Raw genomic sequence first — 15173 nt, forward strand, 5'->3', positions numbered from 1 at the left:
AATGCAAAGCGGAGTGATTGCACTCAACAGTACTGATTTTATACCTCAAAGTTGCTAGAAGGTCAGATTGTAAATGTTCTCACCACAAAAAAGCAATGGCACAGGTAGTACCAGGTGGTAATCATACCGCACTATGTAAATGTGTCAAACCAACATCTTCATGCTCCTTAAACTTACACGACATTGTATGCCAATCATACCTCAATAAAAAAGGGAGCTCTGGTTTCCCTTCTCCTAGGGAATGGGGGGGGGGGCCTGTGATTCTGGAAGATGCCATCTCCGCCCTGTGGAGAAACTGTGGCCCAGTCCAAAAGACTCAGAGAGCGACTCCCTAATCCACATGCCCTTGTATAATCAAATCCTCCCAAGCTCAGTTTCCTTGCTGACGCCTGGAACTAAGAACCCACCCTGTGGTTTGGGGACCTGAGTGAGATGGTGAGTTTGAGCTGCTGCACATGCTGACGGACAGAGACCCAGTGCTCAAGGAAGAAGATCTGTCATTGTTATGATTATTAGTACTTATAGGATTGTTATTCCAATTATTTATCTAAAATGTTTTCATAGGTACAGAGTATAGCATTGGATGTATGTACTTGATTGATTTATCTAAACCCCTGTTATGGGGCATTAATCTTGTTCACAAACCCTCTACCGTTAATCCTGTTAATGACCTTGGGGAAAGCAAGCACAAATACAACGATGGGGAAGGAACATGGCTTACTGCACCACCAGGAGTTCCTGGTTCTCTCTTGGGGGCCCCTCTGTTTCAATGATGGAGGGAACGCTCCAGGGCCTTCACTCAATCTTAAATCAATGCAAAGGGAACCAGGACTCCACGCAGCTCGGGAGGCCTGCCCAGAGCATTTGTAGGCTGGGGAGAGTCCAAATGGAGATGCCACGTAACTACTTAGAAGTTACAAACCAAGCTCACGTATTGCTCAATATGTAATCTCCTCCTCTCCTCCTTCCGTTATGCTCCAGAGGCCGGGTTTCAATGCAGGCTTCTCAGATTCCTTGGTGTTCCATGCTAAAACTGGCAATGAGGAGAAGCAAGCCTCGGCTCTCCACCTGCCCCTCCTCTCTTACCACTCGAACTCCATTCCACAGCACGCAGAGCTGAGTGGACTCCCCAGCCTGCACATCTAAGATCTGTCCACACCTAACATCAGACAACTGCCCCTGTGCCACCACCAGGCATAGGGCCATGCACGCTGGTCTGCCCAAGGAGGACAGACATGGAAAAAGAGTCCCATGTAGGCTCTGGAAGTAGGCTCAAGGTCACTGGATAGGGAATTCTGGGGTCTAAAAGAGGGGCACTCTAGAAGGGAATTCTAGAAATGTTATACTCCCTTCTAGACTGCATTCTGGGAGGGCACATCCCCTGAACCTCCTGATGTCTTCATCTTACGAGAAAGAACAAGGCTAGAGGAAGATCAGAGTAGAGCCCTATAAAGCAAGGGTCTTACAACAGAGGTCCCTTGCCCAGGTCTAAGCGAGGGCAGAATTTCTCAGGGGAAGTCCTCTCATCTGGCTGGTAAACTTACAGACTACTATTGGGAATCGAACTCAAGTAGATACTTTCATTCATTTATTCAGCGAGTATTTTTCCAACCATCAACTACATGTCAAGTGCACTTATAAAGGAGAAACAAGGCTAAAAAGACAGTCCTTGCTTTCACGGCACTTATATTCTTTCTCCATGCCATGGTAACTGGACAGGTGATGATAAGCACTGTGAAGCTATTAAAGCAGGGTTTGTGTGATAGAATGGGGATCAGCAGGCTCATTTATGTTGAGTGTTCAGGAAAGACCTCTTTGAGGAGGTGACATTTGAGCTAAGGCCTAAACATCAAGATGGACCCAGCCTTGTGAAGTCCTGGAGGCAGAGGGGATAACAGGTGCAAAGGACCCAAGGCAGGAGAAAGCTTATGGTATTGGATTAACAGAAGGAAAGCCAGTGGGCTTAGCCTAGTGAGCAAAAGGGCAGGAGGTGAGGACAGAGAGGTTGCCAACACTAAATTAAGGAGGGTATAGGTAAATACCCTATAGGTACCTATATTTTATGGTATTTACATTATTGTTCAAAATGCCACGAAAAACCACTAGGTATCCTAAGCCAGAAGAGATGTGACCTGATTTATGTTTTTAAAGAGCGTGCTATACAAAGAATGAAGGGGGAAATAAGGCTGGGAACGGGCACACCAAACAAGAGGCACAGCCCAGGTAAAAGGATGTGGTTTCTGGGACGAGGTCAGTAGCTCTGAAGCTAGGAAGACATGAGATAAGGAATAAGTCAGGATATGTATTTTGGAGCTACCCTTGAAAGAACTTGGTGATAGATTGCATATGGAAGGTAAGGGAGGGAGAGGAGCCCCAGGCGACTCTCAGATTAGGGTCTGCTCAATTGTTCAGATAGTAGTCCCATTAATGGAGATGTGGCAAAGGGCAGAAAGTGAGAAAATCCAAGGGGGTCTGGAAAGTGCAGGGGCACATGGGGACTGTTCAGTGAACAGCCACCATCTCTGCCACCGTGGGCCATGTGCACAATAGAAGGGAGGGAATCAATCCTGGAACCCTTCCCACCCAGCCACCCGTGTCCCTTTCCCATCCACCTTTCCTCTGCTAACTCAAGCTTCTCCTCTGTCTCATTTCCTCAGGACTCGGCTCTCCATCACTCATCTCTCTCCCTCCCGCTGCTCCTCCCCCACTCGCACTTTTTCCCTCTCTCTCCCTCTCAAAATAAATAAATAAACTTAAAAAAAAAAAAAAAAGAATTAATAGACCCTGAAGGAGACACCACTTCCTTGGGAATCTGCTTTCATCCACTAACGGACAAAGCAAGTCCATATAATGCTACCATTTCTGGCCCAGGAGCACGAAGAGGGAGCTGATCACATGCCAATTGTACATTTCTCTTACTTGTGTGACAATAATGGCTTCCTTTCACTGGGTGCTTATTCCATATTGCCACTATTATTTTTGTCATTATTACGATTACTTTGAAAAGTGGCACAGTCAAGTCAAATCCCAAATCTGAGGCTTAGTGACCTCAAGCAAAGTTACTTACCCTCTCAATCCTGTTCCCACGACCATTTAAAATGAGGCTAAAACCACGCCCCTCGTAGCCTTGAGACTCCAACAGTCTCCACAGTCTCGTAACAGAAGAAGGGCTAAGCGTCGTGGTTCCAGGGTGGCAACCCCAGCTGGTACGCAGGCCATTCTTTCCTGAGAGGAAGAAAGAGAAACTGGTGGAGGAGGAAAAGGCCGTGAAGTCATTCTGACCAAAGACTTTGAAGCAGGGCCTGCCCTTATTCCGGGTCTGTGGTGCAGCTGCAAACTGAGCCTGAGCCGCTCGGACCCACACAGAGCAACCAAAGCCCCTCACCAAATGGCCTGTCGACACCAGGTTCCCTCCCAGGACCCCCCACCGCGCCCAATTCCCTATGAATCCATGCTTGGAGACCCGGGAACGTTTAGTGCAAGGGTAAGAGACTGGCGGTATGTTAGGAATATTGACACAGCAGTGGTTTAATTAAATCTTTAGTGGAAAAACACAGCTAAGAGGTGGGGCCAGCTCACCAGGCATCTGAGTCCCTGCCATCCTCTGGTACCAACACTGGAGTTAATACCATCACTCTTGCCATGATGTCACTCTCAAAGGGGCTGAACTGTCATTTGAAAACACCGCCCGGCTCTTGAAACCAGTCACCTTCTTCAGAGAAACTCCACGGGCAGAAATTCTGGATGTGACATAAGCCAAAGCAGAGGCCTGGATGAAGTGGCCCGCTGGGGGGGTGAGATGTGAGGTAGCAGGAATGGGATGATGGGGACGGACGAGTCCCAGGAGATGGGGAACTCACATTCCTGTCCTCTCAAGTCACCCACAGCCTGGCCTCAGATCTCTCCCAGGAGGGCCCATCTCTACCGTCACTTTGAGTTTAAGAATCTGGGACTGTAAATGAGACGGCCATGTGAGGCATGTCAAGGCACAGGGAGGACACCGGCAGATGGGACCGTCGGGCCTTTGACACAAGCCTCCAAAGCCTCCATCACCTCCCCCCAGGTGATGGGGGGCATCAAACCCAGGCAAAGCATGTTTCTCAATTCCCGCCCTTTGTAATAATAATATCTGGCATTTATTCAGCATTTAAAATATATTAGACCTACACTGTCCAACGGAGTAGCTACCAGCCCCCCAGGACTGTTCAGTACTTAAAATGTGACTAGTTGAATTGAGATCGTCTTGCTAGAAGTATACAATATACATCAGATTCTGAAGACTGGTTTAAAAAAATATAATATACTGTATTAGTAAATTTTATAATGATTACATGGTAGAATTCAATATTTTAGGTATATAAATTTAAATAGGATGTTATTAAAATTAATTTCTTTATTTTTTATTTATTTATTTTTTAATTTTTTTTTCAATGTTTATTTATTTTTGGGACAGAGAGAGTCAGAGCATGAACGGGGGAGGGGCAGAGAGAGAGGGAGACACAGAATCGGAAGCAGGCTCCAGGCTCTGAGCCATCAGCCCAGAGCCTGACGCGGGGCTCGAACTCACGGACCGTGAGATCGTGACCTGGCTGAAGTTGGACGCTTAACCGACTGCGCCACCCAGGCGCCCCAATTTCTTTATTTTTTAAATGTGGCTCCGAGAAAATTTTATACTACATTTGTGGCTTAGGAACAAATGTGATTGGATTCATGATTAGAAAACCACGTTATGATTGGGGATCTTCACTCTACAGGCTTCCAGCCTGCTCCACTCTAAAAGGCTGATCTGAATTGTCTACCCGGGGGCACCTAGTTGGCTCAGTCAGTTAAGCTTCCGACATCAGTTCAGGTCATGATCTCATGGTTCATGAGTTCAAGCCCCGCATCGGGCTCTGCGCTGACAGCTGGGGGCTTGTATCCCCCTCTCTCTCTGCCCCTCCCCTGCTCACACTCTGTCTCTCTCTCCCTCAAAATAAATAAACATTAAAAAAAAAAAAAAGATTTTGAATTGTCTACACAGATTGGTTCCTGGTTCTTTGACTTCTGGTTGGGTTCACTCAATGGGGAATAAGAGATTGAGGAGGGGATATTGATTCCCCTGGCTCCCTGCCCAAGGAACACAAGCTAGTCGTGTCTCTGTGCTGTAGGGGCCTGGCTCTGTTTCCATGTTTTGATACATATTCCTGCCATGGCACCTAAGCCTTCCCATTCCAAGTCTCCAGGCTGATACACTATCGTTGGTGATTTCTCTACACCCTGCCCACATCTTTGTAAACAATCTTTTTACTAAACCCTCCCAGATTCCCCATTTGAATGTGCCATGTGTTTCCTCCCTGACTCACACAAGATTCTTTTGTGGACTGCTCCAAGAAACCAGATACATGTAACATATTGTCCTACAGGAAAACTCATTCCAAGGAGCAAGTCAGATTGCCAGGAACTTACCTACTCCCAATGTTGCCCCAGCTGGAGGAGAGGCTCTCACCCTCCTATGTTGAGTGGATTGGGGGGGTGGGGGGGTGGGGATGAACTGCCTCAAACTCCTAAGGTTCCAACAGTGCCATGGGACCAGATGGGAAGGCTCCAAAGTATCCAGCATGAAAACCAGCAATCGTGCATGGTCAAGGGAAGCAGCTGGATCCCTTCAGTTATTATGTTCATGTACAAGGATTGAGCTCAACTGAGTTTAAAACTCAAGGTTGGCTTGAGTAATATGCATGTTTAAGTGCATAAAAACAACAACGCAGTCATGATGTGTTTATTGAGTGACTCTCATGCACTAGGCATTGTACTTATGGGACATTACGCCCATATCTCTTTAATCCTCAAGACGGTCAAGAAACATGTATACTTTTCTTGGTTGATGGATGTATATATATAATATCAAACAATCAGCAATTAAAATTTGATCTTAAAGGTACAATTGGGACGCAGCTCAACTCTCTCCACAAACTGAGATCCGGAGAAATTAAGTAGCTTACTTGTAAAGGTACATTGGAAAGCTATGGTGGAACTCAGTGGCTTTCATGCCAGACCCTCATGATCTCCATCTGACTGATGGGCTATCCTTCTTCAAGGTGTGAGCCATTTGATATTTTCTAGCTGAGAATTAAACACATAGATAATATGCCTGTCCATGAAGAAATGCCCCCCACCCCCAGTTCAAGCAATGAATTCATCCCATTTACAGATAACACAAATATGTTATAAAAGGAGCAGAACCCAGGGGATTCTGTCGTGCTCACTATGGGAACAGTCACGCTGACAAACCTACAGTTGAGAGTCCCTGTAACAAAGAATGCCATTTCTGGCAGGCTGGAGAGAGCAGACCAAGATGGCCAGGGGACAGCAGACACGTTTATGAAGAAGAAAAATGAGCAAGGCAAATGTGCTGTCATATTCAGTTCAATTTCAGCTTCGTCTATGGGGAAACTAGTTTCACTGTCCTCAGATGGCTCAGAGGGATCTCACAGACCTTCAGGAGGAGCCATGGAATGTGCATTCGTGATGGATGCTTCAGGATCTGGCCGTAGTCTCTTCCTTCAGACTATTGTCTATTTCACATGTCCTATCAACTCTTGGGAGACCTGGGGGGATTTCTCTTGCCCCCAAACCTGATCCCGGATCCCTTTCAGGAATGGCTGGTAAGATCTCTGGAAGGGAGAAACTACCCTTTTGTCCTCTCTTCCCATCCCGCCTCATTCAACACTAAACACTGGTCAACACAGTGTGCTCCCAAGCTCTGATACCCTGAACACGCCAGAAAGAAAGAAGCCAGGAAATACTATCCCTCTTGAGCTCTCTTGCCCTGGTCTCATGGTTTACGCAGCACTGAGATGGTGCCAGAACACTTGTGAATCCTATTAGTGTTCCCTGGAGGCTCCCCACATTTGAGCCAAAAACTGACTCATGGATGATCAGTTTCATGGTACTAAACCCCAATCCCATGACAGCATCATACCTCATCGGCTTTGACGTTCTCCTTTGTAACTGAATCTTTAACAGAATTAGGTTTCTCTCACAACCACTCTCTCGAGCAATATTGGCTGCACTGGGTAATTCGCCTATGAAGGTCATAATTTATAATCTGGGTATTGCACTGAAACGGACAGACAATACAGCATTACAGATCATGACATGCTGTAGTTAGAAATCCTAGGAAAGTCTAATTGCATATTCATTTATTTTTACCAGGTTAGATTTCTTTTATAAGCAGGAAATTTCCTGAATGCTTGCCGCCACCCCTTCATGGGTGTTATATATGCTTGTATTGATTTTAAATTTAGAAGAAAAATAAATTAGTATTTCAGGAGGAAATTTATGTTGAGCTTTGCAGCTCCTTCTACAATTTTTTTTAGTTTCAAGTTCAATGCTAGCCCAGTAATACTGATATTAAGAAAAGACCAATTATGATGGGGAAATTGGGTGGCTCAGTCGGTTAAGTGTCCAACTTTCTGCTCATGATCTCATGCCTCGTGAATTCGAGCCCTGCATCAGGCTCACTGCTGTCCGTGCAGAGCCTGTTTCAGATCTTCTGTCTCCCTCTCTCTCTGCCCCTCACTGCTCACAGGCACAGGTACACACATGGGGGCATGTGCTCTCTCTCTCTCTCTCTCTCTCTCTCTCAAAAACAAACAAAATTTTTTTTCCAAAAGACCAGTGATGATAATAGAATTATAATTGCTTAACATTTAGCACTTAGTGTTTAAAAGTCCCTGTTCTAAGTACTAAACACCCATTATCTTGATTAACCTTCACAATAATTTTGTAAAAGAGGACTATTATTAAGCCATTTTATTAATGAGGAAACTGGAACTTTAAGAGTTCAAGGTCACCTGGCTGAGTGTGGCAAAGTCAGGATTCAGGTCAGGCCTTGGGCATCAGAACCCTGTTCTTAACCTGTACACAAAAGTGGTGGAGAAGAAAATGAGACTTGATTGAGATGTCCCATGTTTTTGGCTTATGTTTCTTTCCCACTCTTCACCTTTCTGCAATATCTGGAAGTCAGAGATGTACAACTAAAGTCTCAAAGCAATTTTGAGTCAGATGCAGTGGACCTCAAAAGAACCGGCCGGGTTTTTATTTGAAGCTTTATTTGTTAAATCATAGTTCATCTCTGAAGAGAAAGATTGCGCTGCAAAAAAGAAAAAAAAAAGATAACAGCTAACATTCAGCCCAACGTAAGCAATGTGGAAATCTCTGGGATTACATAAGACCTTCCCACATGAGGGATTTATTTATGCTGCAGAAAGGTGGTGGTGGTGATGTGTGTGTGTGTGTGTATGAAAGAGAGCAGAGGGCGTTTAAGAGAAAGAAATGAAAAACAGAGAGTTTCATTGCTTGTATTTTTGAGAGTTGAACCTATAGAACCAGACTTCCTGTCCCAGGCCAAGTTCACAGTGAGATAAACTGTGTATTTAAATGATGGGTGTGTGTGCATGTGTTGGTTGGCATGTTTTGGTGACAGAGTCAGGATGAGGTGAACTATCATTCCATTATGAAGAGGTTAGTGTGAATCTCTCAGATTTCCTCTAGTTTAAAATTTGGGGAAGGATTGTAAGCCCCGCTCCACCAAGTGGAAAATGAACCTACTCACGCATTTGTTCATTAATGTAAAACTTCATTTATTCCTCCTTAAAATATTTACGTTAATCACATTTGAGAGTCTGAAATTACATACCACTTAAGTTCAATAGAGTATATACATATATTTTCATACTTTTGTAGAAAAAAATAGTAATATAATGCAATACATTTTATAAAACGTTACATATCACATCATATTAAATACCTCACCAACTATACATATATAGTATTTAATTTCATCTTACACACAAATATTAATAGTGTAATTTAGGTGCTTTTAATTGTGTCCTTGTATTTTTTTGGTTCTTCTAAATTTTCTACAATAAAAATACATGACTTACATGCTTGGATAACAGAACAATGAGCAAATTGCCCTACTTCCTCATTTCCCAAATGGAAAGCCCATTTGCCAAGTCTGCTGAAGTTCAGCCTATGTGAGCTTGTTGAAAACCTCTTCCTCTTTAAACTTCTGTGTCTCCACTTATCAAATACTTTCAGACCAAATGGAGGAATGGACTCTGAACTCCCTTACACACGCACGCGCGCACACACACACACGCACACACTCATACTGGAGAATGGAGAAGGTATCATCCTGAGTGGCTCATTTTGACAGCCATGGCTTCCCGAAGCCCACTGTGGAAATGCGGTCTCTGAGGACTAGTGGAGCCTGTTCTATCCACGCCCACCCCTGCACCCACCACTCACTTCATATTAATGAAAACTGCAGGAGAGCCCAGGCTGCCTTGCTAACACACGGAGGACACAGCAGACTAACTCAATGTAATGTAATGCATTTTAACCCTTCCACTGAAAAAGACACTCTACAGAGAATCCTAAACTGCTAGGTCAGTGCTGTTTTCTAGAGGATTGGGGCCGTCAGCTACAGCTGGAATGAAAGAAAGGGTGAGGAGGCTGTTACTAATGGGACAGTGTATTTTCTAAAGACACACACCAAACAGAAATCTCTCTAGGCAGTCAGGGATGCCGCAGACACTGGGCTGGCTCTTTGGGGTGAGTCAACTGGCTTGTGCCGAGAATGTGCCAAGACACCTGCCATTCTAAATGCAGGGCAGTATTGAGAATCACATGCCCGCTGTTAGGACTAGCCGAGTGTCCCTCAGCTGCACTATTAGGTTGGTTCTTCTTGTTAAACTAGTTGGGAAATTTAAGAGTCTTTTAGTAATCTTTAATAAGCTTTCAATACGTTGCAAGCGTCAAAAGACACACATGTCCACCAAGGACATAGCGTGAGCCTAGGTCCAAGAAATGTGCAACAATAAGAAATGATCTTAGTCTCTCTAACAACTTGGCAGAAGTAAGACTAAAGAACACAAAATCATCAGAAAATGCCATAAGAGAGCATATTATATATATATATATGTATATGTATATATGTATATAATATATATATATTATATATACATATTATATATATATATATATATATATATACACACACACCTATCTGGCAGGTATACATATAATGAGTGTTAATTTGCCCAACAGTGCTTGAGTATAAGAAATGTACCACTTTCTTATTTCTCCAGAGCAAATAGATCTGGTTGCAGGCTCCTACTTATGTGACTAGCAGAACATCTGATGCCTGTATTTGTGGGTTTCCTTCTGTCCCCCATCACATTAGAGAAGAGTCCCTTGTTATCTTGGCCCCTAGTCTATGGGACACCGGGTTCTCTCCCTTCTGCTTATAAGCCTGCTGCTGAGTAAGCCCACATTTATCACGAGTCAGTCATAAGCACACAATGGATAGGCAAAAAGAATGCAGCGGTTTTCAAGACGTGGGGGGGTTCAGCCCCAGACTGGGCAATGGGAGCCTCTCCCTTCCCCTTTCAAGGCTCGAGTGTTGGACATCGGTCCCCAGGCAACCACTGGACATTCCCTCAGTGGAATTGACCCCCTCCTGGGAGATGTGGGGTGGGCTTGGGTCTTTGACATGCCCCGCCAATGTGAAACAAGGCAAAAAATACCTCGATAGGTAATCCCCGGGTATTTGTGAATATGTGGTAACAAGATGACGGCACCTTGCAAAACACAGGGTCTTATTTAAGACAAATGATTTCCCTACATAATGCTAGACTGAACTGAATAGAATTAACAACAGCCTTTCCCAGGTCATAGCACATGTTTGGCTGGAAAGCCCAGGCTGGCCTGCACTACAGGCCTTGGCGACTTCAAGGCCAACTTCCCCTTGGCGAATGAGAAATGCCTCTGGGTCACCAAGCCTTTGTTGAAGCCAGAGTGCACATTTTCAGGGTGCAGCCCTTCCTTCTCTCTCTCTCTCTCTCTCTCTAACTCCACCTCCACCTCTAACTCCACTTCCATCTCTATGTCTCTGTCTCTATCTACCTCTATCTCTATCATCTCTATCTCTATCTCTGTCTATCTCTTACTTCAATAATCTTTCTTCATTGGACCTTTCTTCTAAAGACAGGAATGGAGTAACATCATGCTTCCAGGCCATCCCCAAACTTCCTCCAACGCTTTCCTCTCTGGGATTCTACAAGTCCCTGGTTTCTTGTATTCCTTTATCCAAGGCATGATCTATCTGGCAGATCTTGTGTGTACATCCTCCTGGGAGAGAGGGCGGTGGTGGTGAGTCTCCCCTCAGACAGACCTGGAATTAAGCATGAATTCCAGTTCCAGTTCTTACTAGCTGAGAGATAGTAGACGATTTCTTAGCCCCTCCGATGCCATTTCCTGAGCTGTGCAATGCCAATTCTTCCCTCTGAGTGCGGTTGTGAGTGTGGAATGTGGTGCTCGGTGAATTCCTCAAACATCTCCCCTCCCTGACCAGGCAAAAGGATGTTATAAGAAATGCTCCCTCGTGTTTGAGTGCAGGGAATCCACAGCATCTTACTCATTCTTATTACAAACTTTTGGGGCAGAGGAAAGACTGTATTGTGGTGGGGGGGGTGGGGGGGGTGGGGGGGACTGTTTAACTTTCTACAGATGATAGAATCTCCCCTCTAAATTCCACTCGGGCAAGCTCAGCATTCTTTAAAGATAGTTTTATGATGATGCTTTGCCAGCTACTTCACATTCTTAGGCTTTAGGAAGTTACTACCACCTGCAAGAAATGGTTTGGCAATGTGGGCAGCCTCCTGCCATCACTTAGAGGTAAGTGGTTAACTTTCCAGAAATACATGGTGGTCAGCCAACACAGTGTCCTTCCCCACAGATGAGACAGTTCAAATTCTCCTACTTCTGGGCAAAGAAAGAAATCTTCGAGGCTATCATACCATTGGTTAATTCGGGTCAGTCCAGTGTAGCATTGTATGGGGAAATCATTTGTCTCCCACCTCTGGGCAGAGAGAAGTCTTTGAAGGTAGCATATCCTTCCTCTGTCCCTTTGAGAGGAGAATAAGTAGAGGACTTCTGCATAGCGTGGGGTGGTAGCCTCAGTCCCTCGGGTCTGGGTCACTGGGGATGTGACACAGCTGTCTGGTCGATTTCATAGGGCTACAAAGTCTTCGCAGCTCCTCCCGTTGAAAGTGGCATCTGGTTTCCCCATCTTTCCACTATCAGCTGGCATGTGAGTTGACTTGATCAATAGCATGTTGTGGAATTCCTGTTGTGTGAAATCTGGAGCCTTGGAATCAAGAAACATGGTAGCTTCTGCCCTGGCCATTTTGGAATGCGACCTTGCGGCTGCCATGTCAGGAAGCTGGTCTAGCCTCCTGGAGGACGGGAGAGCACATGGAGGAGAAACCGGGTATTCAGGACAAGAGCCAGTATCACCCGCCATCTTGGACCTCTGGCCCAGCTGACCCCCTACGTGAATGACCTCATACAAAACCAACAGAAGAACTGCTTTGCCAACCACAGAAGCTTAAAAATAATATCTCATTACCATCTTAAGTCACTAAGTTTGGGGGTGCTTTGTATACAGGAAAGGCTAACAGAAAATGTCCAAGAGGAGTATTTTCCATAAAAATCCAACTCTTCGATCTTGATCCCCATGTATTAAGAATAAAGGCAGAGCAAGTCTCAGGCATAAGTAGATGAGGCCTCCACCCACAGAATGAGATTTGGAGTCCGAGATAAAACTTGCCCCTAATTAATATGACTAACCTGGCTTCGTACCTTAAATGGCCACCCTCAAATCTTGTTAAGTTCAGCATTGTGTTTCTCCAGAAAGTTCCTGTTGAAATGCGAATATGTCAAAAGGATGACAGGGTAAGATATTCATTTATTTTTAATAATCCAGACCTCAGTTAAAATAGCTTTGTAGTTAAGCAATAATTTTTAACCACAGGGTTAACAAAGGGTACAAAGATTAAAATAACACAACAATGATTACACTCTCATGACAACAGCAGAGTGCAATCTTTTAGGGAAGAGACATGTAGGCTTTTTGTACCTTTGTCCAGGAACTGGGAGAGCAGTGGAAATCGGCAGAAAAAGAAACTACTTGTGACTGGTAAAACTGGGAAGTATTCATAGCAAAAGTGACATTTGATCAGGGATATTCAAGTACACTGAAGATTTAGAAGGACAGAGATAACCCATATAGGGTATCCATCCAAAAGGAATGAAATCCGGATCTCAAAGAGATATCTGCACCCCTGGATCCATTGCAGCATTATTCAAAATAGCCAACATATGGAAATAACCTAAGTGCCCATCAGTGGATGAATGGATTAAAAAAAAAAAAAAAAACCTGGTATACATATACAGTGGAATATGATTCAGCCACGAGAAAGGAGGATATCCTGTCATTTGCAACATGGATGGACCCTGAACCCATTATGCTAAGTGAAATAAGTCAGACAGAGAAAGACAAATACTATATGCTGGCACTTACACGTGGAATCTAAAAAAGCTGAATTCATGGAAACAGAGAGGAGAGTGGTGATTGCCAGGGGCTGGGGGGAAGAGGGAGGAGCGGGCCGAATGAGGAGATGTTGGTCAAAGCACGCAAACTTCCAGTTATAAGATGAATACATCCTGGGGTGCAGTGCATAGCATGGTGCCTATAGTTAATTAACAAAACTCCATTGTATACTTGAAAGTTGCATCCTGAGAAACTTAACAGAAACCCATGGGGGAGGGGAAGAAAAAAAAAAAAAGAGGTTAGAGTGGAAGAGAGCCAAAGCATAAGAGACTCTTAAAAAACTGAGAACAAACTGAGGGTTGATGGGGGGTGGGAGGGAGGGGAGGGTGGGTGATGGGTATTGAGGAGGGCACTTTTTGGGATGAGCACTGGGTGTTGTATGGAAACCAATTTGACAATAAACTTCATATATTGAAAAAAAAGGGGGGGGAGAGAAAGTTGCTAAGAGAGGAGATCGTAAATATTCCCACCACAAAAAGAAATGGTAATTAACTGAGGTAATGGACGTGTTAGTTAACTCTACAGCGGTAATCATTTCACAATATATTAAGTGCATCAAATCAATATGTTATACACTTTAAACTTACACAATGTTGTAGGTCAATTATATCTCAATAAAGCTAGAAAGAAGATAACCAATGTAGCTTATACAATTAAATATATAAATTAAATGTATATGTGATAGTGTAAGTGTAGGCAATTTTATATATAATTACATCATAATTTATATATAATTATATATTATGTGTTGTATATATTAATAATGTATAATGGGATATAGTCTATTCATGTATGTAATATATTACATACATATACATATATATGTATTATATGTATAATAATATATTTATGTAATTATATTTATATACTGTGTATAATACTTGTGTGTGCATATAATAGTGCATAATAATAGTGTGTGTCTGTAATTAATAGTGTATATATAGTTACATATATTATATACATTATTAATACATGCAATATATGTATGTATTGTGTGTATATATACAATATATATTAATATAGTATATATTAATACTATATAATGTAACATATACACATGCATAACATATTACATATACATATATTTCATGCATATAACATGTGTATAATTATTATATAATATATGCATAATATATAATTATATGCATATACTGTGTCAAATAATAGTGTGTGTGTGCACAGCAAAGGCCAGAGATGAAGGGTCTTGGACAATTTTATTGACAGGGAGAGACCTGAGCAAGTGGTTTGTCTCTGAGGAGGCGGAGCCCAACTGCCGAGCCTGGAGGGTGGCCCGGGCCTCCGGGCAGCATCGTGAGCACCTTAAGGGAAGGAACGAGCTTGGGAGAAGCAACCGGCCGTGAAGGAGGGTGACCTAGAAGCCTGGCAGTTAGCACGAGCCTAGTTCAGAGCAAGCGGTCAATACATACCTGTGTAATTGAGTTTAGTAGGGAGGATGCAGGAGCTCCTCCCCGCAGCGCGTGGAGCTACATCGCCCACGTCAGACCCTCGATTACCTGTGCCGCTGCTGCTTGTTGTCTCTGCTCCTCACGCTTCTGAGGTCTTCCGCTGTTTGTTCTTTCCGACCTTCCTATGACCTTGTCGTCTCATCCTCTGCACCAGCTCCTTATAGCATGAAGAATCAGCTTGTCTACTTTCCTCTAATTCAGCCAACAATGATGAGTAAGTACACGCACGCACACAAATACGTAGCTGGCAAAATTAGAGGGGCCGT

General features: G+C 43.8%; 1 long non-coding RNA gene across 12 annotated transcripts in view; it reads right to left on the reverse strand.

Annotated features, from left to right (window-relative positions):
- LOC121014196 (uncharacterized) overlaps positions 1-15173 on the reverse strand; it is a 31726-nt gene that overhangs the window by 7023 nt on the left and 9530 nt on the right. For 6 of the 12 annotated variants that reach the window (XR_005783098.1, XR_005783095.1, XR_005783091.1 and 3 more), the window contains exons 4-9: positions 14956-15064; positions 11907-12748; positions 7836-7899; positions 6962-7099; positions 3580-3740; positions 3068-3225 (exon numbers count right to left, since the gene is read on the reverse strand). This is a non-coding gene — a long non-coding RNA (uncharacterized LOC121014196). Of the gene's footprint in view, positions 1-12; positions 1034-3067; positions 3246-3579; positions 3741-6961; positions 7100-7835; positions 7900-11906; positions 12749-14955; positions 15152-15173 lie in introns of those variants that run through there. The other 6 variants (XR_005783100.1, XR_005783099.1, XR_005783097.1 and 3 more) reach the window with 6 other exon arrangements.

The sequence above is a fragment of the Herpailurus yagouaroundi genome, unplaced genomic scaffold, assembly GCF_014898765.1.
Source record: "Herpailurus yagouaroundi ecotype Mexico unplaced genomic scaffold, PumYag 201, whole genome shotgun sequence".
NCBI classification, from domain to species: domain Eukaryota; kingdom Metazoa; phylum Chordata; class Mammalia; order Carnivora; family Felidae; genus Herpailurus; species Herpailurus yagouaroundi.